Here is a 17,495-nt window from a genome sequence, read left to right as displayed (position 1 = left end):
TCAACTGTGCGCCGCTCTGGATAAGAACATGAGCTAAACGAACAAAGCTGTACGTGTTGTACACTGTGTCAGTGCAGCTCCTATTTTTTTTTCTTTTGTTATTTTTTTTTTCTTTGAAAGTGTGGCATAGTTTCTCTTTCTGTGTGGAAGAACACGATTGAGAAAGCAGGCAGGAGTCGACCACAAGCGCCGAGGAGAACACTAATGAATACTCGTGTTGAGAACGGCCCTCCAAAAAGGCCCTAAAGGTAGTGCTTTGGCATGGAGAAATAAACAAGGAGAGCTTCTCCGTCTCAAGGAGGAAAACAAAGTCTTGTTTACTCATTCAAAACGGCACAACAGAAGAGTCTCTCCTCCAGTAGTGCTGACAACTGCAAGACTATCTGGAAAGAATAAAACAGAAAATAAAACAAACTCACTTTTAAAACATTTGCTGTTTTTCTCCCCCCCCCCATCCCCCCCCCCCGCCCGCACCCTCCCCTTTTCTTTTGATAGTGTAGAAACAACAAAAAATAAAACCAAGAGCCTTCATGAATGTCTTACTTTTAAAAGTGATATGGAAAGCTAGGAACACTGGAATATCCAAAAAAAGCAGTCCTTGTGAAGATCTGTGATAGCAAAATCTATAAAGACGGAATTTCGTAGCAAATGGAGGCAAATACACTCTGTTTACGAGTCATTAATAAAACGTGATGACTCAAGTTACTGGCTAGGTCAATCAGACTACCCCTACTGTATATGAGCGAATTCACAGCTGTTGGGTTGGACACATAGCTCCATTTGCAGTGTATCCATAGTTAAATGGTACTGACAGAACGAGATGGCGACAAAAATCCAAGTGCATAGTGTTTGACTTTTGATGAGAGAAACAGCTGAGGTTTTTTTTTTTTTTTTTTTCACTGCAGATGTATAATGTGAAGTGAATAATTGTTTTTATAACAATGTGTTTGACATTTTTTTTTTCTCTCTCTGTCTCTCTCTCTCTCTGTTGTAACAAATTCTACAAGGCGGTGACAAATTGAACATGTGGTTTTTAACACAGATAAACTAGGTCAACAGAAAATTTCCTGTTTGTGGTGGTGTGTGTATATATATGTGTCTGTGCTTGACTTTGTGTGTGTGTGTGTGTGTGTGTGTTCCCTCAAGATTTCTTAAGGTAAAGGAACAGAGGATGTAAATGAAGAATTTAACTGTGGGCTTTGTGAGCGTCCCTATTTTTTTTCTTATAGCAGGGTTATACTGGTGTGTGTGTGTGTGTGTGTGCGCGCGCACGCGCACGTGTGTAATAACACGTGTGTGTATGTGGCTTTATCTACCCAGGCCTGAACGTCTGCAGGTGGCGTTTCTGTACAATAGTTAAACGAGGCACACGTGGATCTTTCTCCCTCAAGTGGGTCTCTCCACCACTGCTGTTGTTTCAGCTCTGAAAAGCACAACCCATCAGTCCACTGTAAATAACATAAAGTGGCAACTCATAAATACTTAATGATGCAAAAATGCACCGGGGGACCCCTGTCTCTCCCTGCCCCTGCACCACTGCTTCCATTCTCTCCTTCTGGGATTCAAGTCCCGCCGCCTTGGGTCTGAAGTCTCTGACGGTGACAGCATTTTGAATGATTGGTAACAGGTGGTGGAAACTCCGAAAAACGCAGCTCAGAGAACAGGGAGGTGAAGATATAATGGACTTGTCAGTGTTGAATTGTTCAAAGGAAGAAAACATTTGCAGTGCAAGACGTGATAAATGCTAAACATGTAGAGTGTCATGTAGATGCTAAGAGAAATACCACTTCCTGTGTCATAACTCACAGAAATAGAACGATTCTCGCTTAAGAACATAGGCCATTGTGATGTCACAATTCAGTGTTCTGTGTTGATCGGCTCAGATCTGACCACTCATTTTTGATTTGTTACATTTTTCATACCCGTAGACAAACCTATACCACCGAGGAGCAGTCTGAACTTTCAGCTGGCATGTTCATAAACCTGTTTACTGACTAAAGAAAAAAGCTTCAACTCAAAAGTAAAATATAATTAAACAGTTACGATATTCCTTTAACTGCAGCTTGTGCAGAAAACTTTAATACACCTCAAAGAACAGAGTTTCACACCAGTGGCAAAGTTTAGTCTACGACATCAACAAACCTCTGGCCAGTTTGTCCAGACACAGAGTGTGTTCCAACTGAACCTTAGTTCCTTTGTAGAGCAACCAACCCTCCCCCCTTCCCCCAACTCCACCCAAAGGGTTATTTCATGTCAAAGTGAGCAGGTTTCAGATGGAACTGCACTAGGCTAAGTCAAGGCAGTGAGTAGTCCTCCTCCAGCCAAGGGGAACTTGTTCCTCTGGAGAAGTGTGTTATTCATCACTAGCCAGGATTCTCTCCAGCTAATTGTCTTCCCTTCAACAGGCCGTCAGTATGCTGATATTAATGCAGAAAAGGATGGCACTCTGAAACAGCTGCTCTCGCCATGGCCAATAATACTGAAAAAACAGACAGACAGACAGAGAGAGAGAGTGAGTGAGAGAGAGAGAGAGAGAGAGAGAGAGAGAGAGAGACAGAAAGCAACAGACTTCAAAAAAAAAAAAAAACTGGGAAGAAGAGTTGAATAAAATCGAAAAAAAAAAAATCACACATTAACAAACACACAAGCATATGCAGACACACGCATGCACACTCACACACATACACACACACACACACACACACACACACGCACACACACAGCTTTGGTGGGCACTCTCCAATGAATTGTTTCTCCTCTGACAAGCAGCTCATTGAATTTCCCATCATGCATCTGATCGGTCATTCAGAAACACAAAACACAAATAAGTCAAGTCGACCATCTGCTTGTTAGCAGCAACTATAAAAGTGCATCCCTTTTTTTTTTCTTTTTTAAATAAACAATAAAATTACTTTGACAGGCCAGAGACCACCTGAATGGAAAACCAAATATATTGTAATATTTAAGTTCTACTTCTGTTGGCTATTAAAAAAAAAAAAAAGAAACCTCCTCTTTAATTTATTACCATAACACACACAATCTTCGTGTCATTCTCATTTTCTAAATCAATAATCAGCACAGCATGCTTCATTAGCAGTGACCAATCAGAGACAAGCTGGGGATCTTATTTTTCCAACATGAGCATTCCTAAGACATAAACCATCTGCTACTTGTAAAAACAGAAAAATCAAATTAATGCATTCTTATCATGCATTCCGATTTTAAAGCAATTAAAGATGTTCTTTGTCTAATCGAAGACACAGAAGTAGCATGGAAATGAGCGAGGGTGGGGGCGGGGGGGTTGGTAGGGGGAGAAAAACTCTTTGGTGAACTTTCCAGGGTTCTCTACAAACGTGTTTGGAAACTTTACAGGCTTCACACACTCCAGTGAGCCGTTAGTGCTACAATACAGATGTTGGCAGCAACAATGAATTTTTTATTAAGCATTTAATCATTGTGCAAACCAAGAATTCCTATAATATGGGGCCTCGGCACAAACTAAGAAGATGCCAAATCATCCAATATAATGTTTTTTTTTTTAATAATATAAAAAACAAACACACACACACACGCGCGCACACAGATGCCAATAAGCAGAACTTGTTTTAATAAATTTATATAAAGCCGATGATGAAGTAGAACTGCTGAATTTACCTTAATTAAGCTTGGGGATAGATCTCTCACAGAATGCTAATTTTTGTTAAAAAATTCCACCCAATTCCTCCCACAACCCCATCACATCTAATTTCTAATCATAATGAACACATAAAAATGGCCCACTAGAAAGTTCTGTTTTGAAGTATTACATTATCTACATAGTGGTAATTAGCTGTGATAAAACACACAACAGCATTGCTGAAGACACTACAGGGACACTAAATGAGAAAGTTGGATGTGTATTCATCATCTACAACATGATAACCATGGTGACCTCAACAGTAGCATGTTGGTTTAACCTAAGATATAGTTACAGGAACACTGTCAGTAGGCCATTTTACAACAAGACAATAAAGCTTCTTCAAAATACTAACTGGCTTATCAACATTACACTCCCTCTCTTGATTCCTCTCTCCCTTTTTCTGTCTCTAATCTAAACATGGGAGTTGTGACCTCTTGCAAACATTAAAACAGACAGGCTTTCTCAGCCTGCATCGACAACATGTCTGAGAGAGGTCATATAGTTTAACACCATTGTACCTGCTGCCACGTTGCTTTGTCTCACAAAGGGCTTAATGAAACCGAAATGATTCAGAGGTCTTTGTAAGTTGGACTGGAAACCTGCACATCTTTTCATGATAACATACCCAACAAAAACTTCAGCCCACTGGACTAAAGATAACCATTTGCCCTGCCCTTTGGTCAATAGTGCTTTTGCAAGTCTCAGGTTGTAATTTTTACTCTTCTACAGTCTAAAAGGTTTTGTGAGCGAACAGCTTCCTCTCTTGACCACCCCCTTTCTCTGGATTTCCAGAATTTCTTGGAACTTTCTACTGATGCTCCCAAATCCCAAAATCACTAGATTATCAGTAAGGTTTATACCTTTTTGGGTTTTTTTTGTGGTATCTTTGGTCTTTGTGATTGTTTGAGAACTCTTGGGAAGGTAGATGAGTGTTAATTTATCTTAATTTCTCAGTGAAATGGACTTCCAGTTTTCATATTTTTAAAGACAGTGTTCCACTGAATATTTGAGTAATTTTCTGCAGCACTGTCATTTAATATTAAACAAAAATCCTGATAAAGTGTTTTTAATGTTTCCAAGCACTGACAAGACAGACTTGTATAACACCATATGGTATGTTGGGATGCCACCAGGCAACAAGTGTTACATGGCTAAGTATGTGTTTTTTTCCTAGTGGAATATTTCAGTGAAAAAATATTTTGTGAATGGTGAAGCAACTAAGATTTGAAGATTGTTTTCAAATAATGAGTATTACTGCAAAGGGAATTTAGCCCATGACCTAGCATACTGCCTTTAGTAATTTCAGGTCATAACCATTTGAAGGTCTACTACAGTTTTAGAGATGGACTCTTTTTTACCATCAGACTAGGAACGTAGCTGAAACTTCAGAACTTAGCTAAAATCATCCATATAACACTTTAATGACATTAAACCTCAAAAAGTGAAAAAAAAATGTTGTACCTTGGGAATTCATTTAATAATGCAAGAAAAGTAAAAGACCCATAGTTGTCTTTTTCAAACATCATTAACAATGGGTGTTGTGTAAGTTATTGAAAATTAGTAATTAGTTACAGTTACTAGTTACCTCTTTCAATAGTAATTGAATTACTTTACCAATTACTGCATATAAAACTAGTTTGTTACTAGGGAAGTTTTGCATTACTTCTAAATGTTTGCTTCAATTCTCTAATTAATGCATACATAGCATTAATAAGAGTACTACAACATGTAATAATAATAATAATATTAATAATAATACAAGTTTATTTAGAGCTCAACATCACTATATATATTCTCAAAGGGCTTTTCATGTGTATAACAAAGTCAAATCAAAATGATATTCTCCATAAGTTAGAGAAAACAGTTAAGTCTTTAGTCTGGTTTTAAAGGTATGGAGAGAGAGTTTGCCTCCCTAATTTCTGTAGTTAAACCATTCCAGAGGAAGGAAGAGTGGTAGGAGAACCCTCGGTTGCCAGCGGACTTCTTTTTAACTCTTGAAATGACTAATAGTCTAGAATCTTGAGAGCGCAGGGTGCGAGGAGGGTCATAGGGTGTAATTAAGTCAGCTAGGTAGGCCGGCGCAAGCCCATGTCAATTTTATATGTTAATAAGAGGACCTTAAAATCTGCCCTTGCATGAACTGGGAGACAATGAAGGGTAGCCAGGACAGGTGTAATGTGGTCAAACTTCCTTGTTCTGGTCAGAATTCTGGCAGCAGCATTCTGGACCAGCCGAAGACTTTTGGTAATAGAGGCAGGCAGGTCAGACTACAGAACATTGCAGTAGTCGAGGTGAGACGTGACGAATGCGTGAACAATGGTTTCTGCATCAGCCATACTTAGAAAGGGAATAATTTACAGAGGTGATAAAAGGCAGTTTTGGTTGTGTTTTTGATATGAGTGACTAGTGAGAGACCAGGTGCTTCAGAAGATCAGAATTACTACTCTTTGATGTAAAGTTCTCACACCTGCACATAGACCACAACTCACCAGTATATTTTTGTCCACATCAAGGAGGGAAAAATAATGTCCATATTTCCAGGATAGCAAACTCACATTAGGTGATGTTAGATCATAAACAGGAAAGTGGGGGAGTAGGCTTCATTTGTCTACTGTAGTCTGCAGTTGTCCATTAATATTTTCACGCAAGACAACAGTAACGAGTAATGAGACCATTTAAATTTCAGCAATTGTAATTGTGTTATTTAATTGGAGAGGGTAATCAGTTACATCACTCATTACCACCAAAAGTAGTGGAATTACAGTAACATGTTACTTTGTAACACACTAATTCCAACACTGTTAACAATCATGAAGAAAACATGACTGTGAAATTTCATGACTTGACGCCTTTAGTGACTATTGTTATTTCTGTTTCAGAGGTGCCTTTCATGATAATCTGATTCAGAACTATAAAAGTGACCAAATTTCTTCAAAAGGTTGACCGCAGATTACTCAACTCAAATTTGATTATTACAATAACTGTGTTCATTCAGAGCAATGACGAGAAACTGAACTGTCAGAAAATGCAAGGATACCTGCTTAAGGTGGTTATGTGGGGATGTGGTCTCCCACAATGCTTTACTCAAGGCTTGCTTTTAGTTGGCAAGCTAAGTAGTAGTTTGCTTGAAGAGTAATTTTTTGGCCTAATTAACTAGCTAATTTTGAAGTCTATGACAGCCATCTAACCTTGTGTAATAATACATCAGAAATACATCACATTTTAAATGATGCTAGTAGCAGAGCTGATTTTGTACATTCAGTTTGGTCTCATTCCAACCACACATCAGGTCATCTGATTTTTTTTTTTTAAACGAGTGCCAAAGAATGATTCTGAGCAGTGGTGACAAAACTTGAGCATTCCTACTTGTGTATCAGTATAGCGTGTTTCCTAGGTTTGTTCCATTTACAACTGCACCTAGGACATGGCCAGCATGTAAGAAGTATCACCTATAGATCAATCAACAGAACAAGTCCCTGAATATAGGTTGATCAGTATACTTTACAGTCTGCCAGTCAGGTTGTGTTAGGTTGTAACCGGAACCTATTTAACCATTCATGGCCTCCATGTCCCTGAGGATGGCAGGATGTCACATAATTATTTTGATTCTCTTCAGTCACAAAGTCTCCAGATGTGTTGAACGGAACAGAAGTTTTGGTTACTAATGCAGGCCTCCACAAGCCTTAAATGTTGCTGGCAGAGGTGGGACAAAGTCATTTTTTGACAAGTAACAAGTAAGTGTAAAGTCCTAATGATGAAGTCCCGAGTCAACTACTAAGTCAAGACGGAGAAGTCCCAAGCAAGTCCCAAGTCAAGGATTACCAAGTCCAAAGTAAAGTTTAAGTGCCTAACCATATGTTTCAAGTCCTAAACAAGTCACAGTGCGCTCTTCAACTAATTTAATGCTCTTGCATTTTTGCAAAGTAACAGTTTTTTTGCAGAGTAACAGTTTTTGCAGAGTAACAGTTAGTGTGCTAAATTAACACAAATAGTGAATGTCTTTTAAAATGCTTATTATTTTCAAATAAGCTTTAGAAATGAAAGACTGATTAAACAGCATATTTTCAAATTAACACATCATATTTTTAACTTTCGTTAACTTTCCAAACTGAAACGTTTTAAAGGGCTAACGATAACAAGCCCAAAGACTAACAAAGTTTTCTTCATAGTTTAAGTTAAGTTTAAGTTTCTGTGATTGCACACACACTCCGTGAACAGTGAGCAGTGAATTTGTCCTCTGCATTTAACCCATCCAACACACCAGTAGTGAACACACATACCAAACGCAGGAGCAGTGAGCAGCATTCCTTGAGCCCGGGGATTTTCTCACAGACGAAACAAATGAGCGTGAATACTATATACTGGCTTTGGCCTCTGAACACTGAGTGTTACTGAATACTGACTTTGGTAACACTGGCTCCTAAGAGTGTCTTGCTAATAAAGCAACTTGACTTGAGTGGGTGAGTGAGTGAATGACTAAGAATGAATGAATAAGAAAAGATTGTGCTACCACACTGAGTGTGTTGAGAGCTCATTGTTTTAGGTTGATTTTTTTTACTTTACGATAGTGCGGAAACGATACGCATTCAGCAGAAACCGTACTTTGAATTTTGCATTTTGATCTTTTCCCGGGCTAGCGACATGTGGAACAATACTCTCTTGTGATTGCTGGGTAGCGGCAGTGAGCTGCAGCTCCCAGTCAACCACGCGATCACGAAGGTTAACAACCAATACTCTACAGTGTACTATAATGTCGGACAGAACGCATCTGCTTGCTTTTTATAAATTTATTTTTATGCTAGGCTTCCACACAGCGAAACACTTCACGAATTTTGCCCTAAAACTTTTCGCTCTGGGGGCAAAATTCATGAAAATAGTACGTCTGTCACCTAGCTCAAAAGTTTAAACGAGTGTTTAAATGAAGGTCTGCAGTGGTCTATTTGCACCAGCCAGAGCCGAGAGGGAGAGAGTTTTTTCTACCGCTCTGGGTCCAATTGCGTTCGTGTAACATGTAAACAACAGTTCGGGTTGATATAGACACAAATTGTTGCCTATACATCTTTTAATCATATAAATATTTTCATGCTACATATAGCCTTTAGCTTGCCGCTATCTTGGTCAGACTTTTTTTGTTACTCCCACCTTTCACGTACCAAACACATCAAATGCTGAACTGATTGGTTCTCGTGTGGGTTTTATTTGCATAGCCCCTGACGTCAGTGGTTCCAACTTTTAGGACCAGCAATTCTGCGGTGCCATGCAGGTGCCAGCTTTTTGGCACCAGCACCAGTATTTTTTCAGTAGAAAAGCGTGGCCCCAGTGCTCGATTAGGCACTGGCACCGGCACTGTGTCAGTGGAAAAGGGGTATATGTCGCCAGCGTTTCTGGGCATGTTTAAGGTAGGCTAAGCTAAGCTATGATGTTTGGTAGCTTAGATGCATTTTTTCTGTATTAGATGCATTTTTGACTTACGATATTTTAAACTTACGAAGGGTTTATCAGGACATAACCCCAAGTTGAGGAGCACCTGTAATTATAATTGTAAAGTATACTTAATTTACTGGTCTTTGTGCAACCCTAAGTGTCGAACAAAGTTGGACATTGTTGCTTCACCATCTGTAATTTTGGTCCTGCACCTTTTACATATTGCCATCCATTTGCAACAGTGTAGTCTTTGAAACCGAATGCAATAACCCGAGGTATCATTTTCTTTTCTGCACACCAATGCCTCTTTCTCTGCTGTGCAATGTCATTGGTGTTCATTGTAGGCTCCGCTGAAGTCCCATGAGCAAGATTATCAGCTGCACACTTTTTTGATAAGATAAATAAATTTAATATTTTTACCTATGAAATTAGTAAAGCCATTAACAAGTTAAAGAGGTAAAGTCCGAGTGAAGTCAAGAGTCACTGGAATTAAAGTCCAAGTCAAGTTGCAAGTCATTTTTAATTTTGTCGAGTCGAGTCTGAGGTCAGCAAAATTGTGACTCCATTCTGACTTGAGTCCAAGTCATGTGACTTGAGTCCACACCTCTGGTTGCTGTGGACTTTTGCACTATACATCCTGTGGAACAAGTAACGCCCAAACATGGTGATAGGTGTCTACTTATGTTCTTTGGGGTGGGCAGAGAACTTCCTTGTATCCATGAGCCTGATCAAGGGTGGAAAGGCTTGGGGTGTGACTGGTGGGAAGCTTTTCTTGGTGTAGACTGTGGATCCCCGATATGCACAGACTAGGACTGGTATCTGGACAGGATTACCTCTGCTTCCACTGTGCCCTGAGCAGTGTTGTGCATGAAAGCGAAAGTGCTCTTTTTTTCGGTGAACGGTGAACATGAACGTATCCATTTGCAATTAAAGAATGAGAACTTGCACATTGTTCCTTCTCAAGATTTCTCCTAGATTTCTCCTGTTTTTCCCTAGCGTCTGGGTTTTTTGAGGAGTTTTTTCTTGCCCGCTTTGAGGATCAAGTCAGGGGGTGCCACCCTGCTCTGTTTGTTGTAATCCTGTGGGCATGTAAAGCCCTTTGAGACTGTAAACAGTGATATTGGGCTTTAAATAAACTTAAACTTAAACTTGTTCAGGTTTGCGTGAGATTCGGAATCCTCAGGTGCTGTAAAACACAGTGCTTGCGCACATGGTGCACTGTAAACGACACTGGCTAGCTTAACTATTTTTTTGCAAAATGGCCAGTGCAAGTGGTAATTCAGACAACGCAGCTAGCGGTACTGCTGAAGCCAGTTAAAATGATTATTTGAAGGAGTTTTATGAACTAGTCAGTACATTTTTATATAAATTGTGCTTGCCGGGTCTGAAAACACAAGTCTGAACGTCATCAAATCTTTGAGTTCCTGCAAGGTGGGCAGGGTATGTGTTATTGTTGCTTTTGTTTGAAGTGTATTATACATGGTTTTTGGTAGGTCAGTAGTGAGTACTGAGTACATTGATATACATATGCATGCACATGAGAAAACAAAGGAATTTACTTTGTGTTTTGAACTTTTTACTTTATTTGCTTTTGCACTTCCACTAGTAAAATACATAATTTATGAATGTACAAGCATACAAAGCCAATGGGAAGTGGCAATGATTGGGGCTGGGGATGGATGGGTAGGAGGGGTCCTACTGAAAAAGATTAGCTCAGAGCAGCCCATTTAAACAACAACAACAACAGCAACAAAACGGAAGAAATAAACTGGGACTGTGAACTTGTTCAAAATTCAAAATTGTGAACTATGAACATGAACTTGTTTATTTTAATCTGTGTGAAATGAACTTTGTGAACTGGCTCTGAGTTAGTTTTAGATGTCCCAAGTATTTTAACTTGCTTCCACAATCATTTCCCATCAACACTAGCCCCTGTTCTGGACAAACACATAAATTTGACAGAACAATTACTAAAACCATCTTTCTCTTTTGTTGTCTGAGATTGGCCTCTTGAATGTACATCACCAAGACTTGTGTCCATGCCTGATTCTGCAAAGGTTTGTTATCAGAGTAAGAATTTCAAATAGATTAGAATAGAATAGAATGGAATAGAATATCAACTTTATTTGCTAAGTCAGTTTCTGTACTAGGGATTTGACTGGCTCAGCCTCAACACAGATTACAGAGAAATATCAGACTAGACAATAGCAATGACAAGACAGTCATTCTAACACATGTAATTAGAGTGCAATGACAGACAAACAGATATCACATGAAAGTGCAGTTTACCATGGGGACACTCCTTCTAACAGTTGCAAATGACCTTCATGCCAAAACTGACAATCATACCAAACGTCGAATTTGAAAAAGACAGTGGACTTAAGTTCCTCATTTGCCAAAGCATTGCTAGTTTTTGGGGCCAGTGACCAGAAGGGAATGAACATCTCTACTGTCTTGATCTATAGTAACAGAAGAACCTCCCACTTAGCCTCCTTTGGACACTTTAATTACACAAGTACAGCTGCTCTCTAATGCCTCATGTATAATCATTGTAATTATTTGAAGGCAAGCTGTTCTGTGTCTTCTGCATTCATATTCACATTTCAAAAGCTATGTTTTTTGACATAAAAAACTATACCGGTTTCAGTCAGCTATATCAGTTAGCAGGAGTTCATCTTTAATATGAGGAATATTGTCTCATCGTAATGTTTCACCAAGGCCAACACAGTACGTCTTACCAAGAGATATTCTTTTACACAATGGATGAAATGCATTTGAGGCTATATAGCGTTGTAAATGTTGTGACTAAGGGGAGAATCCTGTAATCAAGTAATCCAGCAAGTTATTTCAAACTCTGTTTGTTCAAATATACCTCAATTTGTTCAGTAATGTTGATGCACTGTAGTGAAACAGACAGTCACATTAGTTAATGATGGCAGATGTAGTGTTAAGAGAAGTCTTCATTTTGCACTCTAGAAGAAAAAAAAACCTCTTGCTGTCAGTTTAACTCTATAATAATTTGCTTAATTTAATAATTTCAATCACTGCATGTTTTATAGTGTAAATTAAATGTATCTTGTACAATGTGCTTAAAATTGGTGGCACTTGGAGTTTATACGATTCAATTATGGTGAAATAAATTGATCAAATTTAATGCCTCCAACTTCATGCCGCTTTTAACTGACAGAAAACAATTATTTGTTTACCATAAGAAAAAAGAAATGTCTTGTAATAGCAGGAAAAATGTAAGAGCATAAAGTCATTATATTGAGATGAGACTTGGTTATATGCATATACACAATAACATAATAAAGTAATACTTTTTTTTTTTTCTTTTTTTAGTTTTCCTCTACACAGTCTGTTCATAATATTCGTTATAAGTAACAGAGGACATATTTAAAGACCATGACACTTGCTGGACCAGCGAGCTGTGAAGATTAGGAATATGATACTGAGAAAGATGTGTGCAAAACCTTTTTTTTTTTAAGCAACTGCACGAGATATAAAGAAGTGGTGGACATACATGTGTGTGTGTGTGTGTGTGTGTGTGTGTGTGTGTTTGTACATGTTTAAAAAGATTTTTTTTTTTTGCAGTTGTACAGTTTCCAAAGGATGTTGAGCTCTTTCAGAAACATTAAAATGTAAAGAATTAACCAGCTTCTAAAATGATTGCAAGTGCTGAAAAAGTTCATTATACCCTAGATGAGTTTTAAGTGTACAGTAATTACAGCAGTTTTAATCACACTATTGCCTTTGAACTGTCAACTATATTGACTGTTCATAACTATTCTTACATCTGTACTGTGACTTCAAGACACAATATTTTATTTGTACACGTTTTTCACCAAGTTTCTTGACACATTGAATTTATTAACTTATAGCAAGAAGCTAATTGGTTAAACTGCAAGATAAGGAGTGAGCAGTTAATTGGCTACATGTCACAGAACTCATCTAAGATCTTTCGCATGTGCATTGTTTGCGTGGCTTCTGAGAATACTTGTTTACATCCAAGACACCTTCCTAGCTAGCTGTTGTCTTTACTTTTTAGTAATAGTTTTATTGTCCACTTTTTGGAAAAAAGTTTTTTAGCTGCTCATTGTTGAACTTTGAAGACACGTCAGTGCTGCTAAAACTGCCTGTTAGAGATGTGTGGGTACTGTGCGGAGTGGTGGTTTTCAAGGCTGTATGTATGATCAGAATCCATAACTTTAAATTATTGAGCGGGACAACTCGACTCATGGTCTCTCCAAATCTTGATGCTGCATGTTTTCTGCCTTGCCTTTATCTGTGGGTTCCATGAAATGACATTGCACGCATCCGGTTTCAGTAATAGCTCAATTAACTATCAGTGCTCGGGGAAAAATGGGTCTGAATTTGGATTTGAGGGCCAGGGCAGAGTACCTCTATAATAAGGTGATAGAAACCTGAGATACAATATAATGTCTTGTTAGTCCAGGTGATACTGCAATGGACTGGGGACCTGTCCAGGGTGTTTCCCCGTGTTTTGCCCAAAGAATGCTGGGATAGGCTCCAGCACCCCCCGTGACCCTAATTAGGATATGCGGCTTTTAAAATGGGTGAGTAACTGAGTAATCAACATTTGCTTTGAAAAAAGGAGCAGAAACAAAATCACACATGAAGTTATGCAGCTGTAATCCAAACAGCTGTCCTGAGTGTAGAGTTTAGTGAGTGAGTGAGTGAGTCCAGGTGATATGTGGCAAATTTGAAACGATATGTTCACTTTTTCATAAAAGCATGAAACGTGGTACACTTGTACAGTTTGGGGCCCTGAACGTTTTCAGAGATGGAGCCAAAACATCTCGTGGCGGCTAGGGCGGCCATTTTACTTTCCGCCATTTGGATCATATCTCCTGAACCAAGCATAGTAACACAGAAAAGGTGATGTCTACCCCTATGTTTTGATGGTCAAGGATTACAATGATATACAACATGTGCAACATCATAAACTGTTAATAGTTAATGGTGAATTCAGCGACATGAAAAGGAAATCACAGTATCTAAGAACCTAGGCTAGACTTTGTACTATAATATTATATCTGTTGCATGCATGTTCTGTAGAGTTTTAAAAGCTAAATCCAGTTGTTCATTGACCCTGACAATACAATGACTGTAAAGAGTAGAACAATACTCAATATGACCGTAACAACTTAGCTTAAAAAGAATGTGTCAAACGCAAAGATTTACTTAAAACAATTTAATTAAAAATGTATTTGTATGTAAGTAGGTGAAGAACTAACATTTGTAAGCACAAACAGTTTTAATCGGTCTTGTACAATGGCAACTATTTTGATGTCTATGCTTCAAATGTGTTTGTAATACAAAAAGTAAATAAAGAATCAAGTTCACCCCCCCTCCAAAAAAAAAACCCCAAAACAAAACAACACACACATTGTCACTGAATGGAACCACCATCCACAACTGAACTGAGTGAATCAAAAGTATGTCAAGTGTAGTCAAGTGCTCTGACCGGTGTGGGCTTCGGGCTACTGTCTTAAAGTTTTCCTCTCAAGCCCTTATCAGAGATCATTTCATTTGACTTTATCAGTGGTTTGTATGTTTGTTTGGAGGGGGATGGGTAAAATATGCTGAATCATGTCAGAACTAAGGGTGCTTGGGTATGGTGGGTTGCCTTGGGAGTACTTAGGGCCAATGTCAAAACCTCATTATTGCTCTCATTAAGGCACTATTTAGACTTTTCCTAACTTAGTTTTCAATTTTAGTTAGTGTAATTCACGTTAATTTAATGTTAACTAACATCATTAATAATGTAACATGGTGATTAAAATCCTAAAGCCATGTAAAGATTACTGAACAAGTTCAGTTAACTAGCTAATTTATTAACAAAATGAAAACTACTGAGTAACAAACTGTGTTGTACTAGGAGATGTTCACTAAAACGGATTTAAAGTGTGGTTTTGTTCTCAATGCGTAGGAGTTATTTGTCTGGTTCTCTCTGTCTATGCCTCAGTCAGTCCATGTTTCTGGCCCTGAGTTGAAATTCAGGAGGTGCCCCTCTCTGCTGGATCCTGCTGGCGATTCAACTGCAAGAGCAATGAGCTCATTGTTACGCTTTGGATGATTTTCTCGATTTCCAGAGCAATCAACAGCTGTCGATCGAGATGTCCTGGACTCCGTCCATCAATCACGGTCAACCATCAGGAGACAGAGAATCCGCCACAGTTTGAAAAATATACGGCCTTGGAGTGGAAACATCACAACTGCCATCAGTACCGACATACAAATAAGAGAATCGAATGCGCCTTTGTCAGGACACGTCGTTTAAAAACAAATGGTATACAGCACGAGAATTTCTGCAACTCTTAGACATAAGGTACACAATAATGAAACAGATGGACAGATGGAAATAGGATGAGAAAATAAAGAGATGGCTGGATGACCAGATGATAAATAAATATTGATTAACTTTTTGGGACTCATTGTCTGTGTGTTCTCTGGGAGTTATTGAGGTTCAAGAGATGTTTTATCATTACTGTAAAGAAAACCAGTTGTTAGCCTACAGTTAGTAGGGATGTAATTCCACGTAAAGTCGAATAGGTGCTATAGACAGAAATAGATCCTAAAGTCAACCGAAGTCTTCATAGTGTACTGTTTGAGGTATTATGCAAATTGGAGTAAATTGCAATTTGTTGTATGTAATGTAAAACAGAGGTATAAGTGAAGAGAATCATTGAAAAAAATAAAAATAAAAACATCTAACGAAGACATTGTGCCTTGTGCAACTATGGTCTGCACTGATTTCTTTCTAAGGTAAACATAAATCAATGCGTAAAGTCAACAGCACATCACAGCGAACTCACTTTGTACGGTGTAAAAAAATTGTTGTGGTGTGATAAACACTCAACTGCAGTACAGCTGACCCTTTTCCTTTTCAGCTTGAGCAAGGGAAATAGAGAGGGAGAGAGAGACAGAGAGACAGAGAGAGAGAGAGAGAGAGACAGAGAGTCAGAGAGACAGAGAGAACAAATGCTCCTTGCAGATTCATTTGAGGGTTTTTTTTTTTTTTGAATCAGCCAGATGCTACAAACACATGGATGGGCCCCACCTCAGAGTGAAAACAATAAAGGAGGAAATTGTCTTAATCTGGGGAAGTTGAGGTTGGACGCGGTAATGTGATTAGTGTGTGGATCTCGCTAATAAAGTGTAGCTTTAATAAATCATTGTGAATTTTAACTGCAGGCTAACCCCTTGCTTACCTCACAGCTACTGCCTCTGTTATCATCTAAACTGCACGACAAGACTCAATTTATAATTAATATGTTTCCAATCTTATTAAAATGGACAAACTCGATGTTCTTGCCACCGAGGAGTCTTGGTTGCGGATGGGTTTATTTGAGACGGAATTCAATCTTTAAATCACCAGCGCTATACTGACGTATAATCTGACCCTGATTGCATTAATACATAGGACTTTCTGAGGGGATGTTGAAAATGTGATTTAGGTTCATCAAAGCAGTTACAAATTTGTTAAGTTGTGCTACGACACCATATGTGCAGTGTTGCATTGTGGGTCATGGAGAAGTCCCCGGGCGTGTCTGTCTTAATCTCTGATCTTGTTTCATACCATGCAAATGAACTCTTTGGATTAGAGGAAGATTTTACTTCAGGGACAAAAGCTCACTGTTGCGACGATAACCTATTCCGCAAAAAAAAAAAAAAAAAAAAAAAAAAATGTGATTCACCTCACTTCCAGAGCTTTCTGGTTGTCACGACGATAGTGCTCTGTGCCCACTCAGCATAGACCTTCTTTCTTTTTGTCCTCTGCTGTCTACATCTGTGGTCCTGTTTATATAACAGTGTCAACAACAGGACACACACTGTCTCACTTACTTTCTCTCTCTCTCTCTCTCTCCCTCTCTCTCTCTCTCTCTCGCTCTCTCTCTCACACACACACACACACACGCAAAGTAATATGATGTTCCCCATTGGGCCCATCGATTCCTATGTGTTGCAACTACAGATTCAGAGCTGCCATCAAAATCCAAACAAGATCCGTCAGCAATTAAGGGAATACAGAGGGACATTAGAAAGATGAGCTTCAATCCGGCCTACTTCCCATTCCCTTCTCAGCGGGCAGGGCTGGGGTGGGGTATGTGGCTGGCATGGAGACACTCTCACAGCACCCACACATACCCTGGGTCATCAATATTCCACCCATGCTTTGGCAATATTGATATTGGCAGGCGTGCTGCTGATATTGGGACGTAATGATGCAATTAAAACCAGAACCATTCTACTATTATTGGCAAGCACAGTGAATCACAAACCCCCCACCACCCCTCCCCACCTTTCCCCACCCACCACCCTATCACCCTACCCCTTCCACCCCCCCCCCCCCCTTTCCATTTTAGGA

This window comes from Chanos chanos, chromosome 9, assembly GCF_902362185.1.
Source record: "Chanos chanos chromosome 9, fChaCha1.1, whole genome shotgun sequence".
NCBI classification, from domain to species: domain Eukaryota; kingdom Metazoa; phylum Chordata; class Actinopteri; order Gonorynchiformes; family Chanidae; genus Chanos; species Chanos chanos.
Note: the sequence above shows the minus strand (reverse complement) of the source record.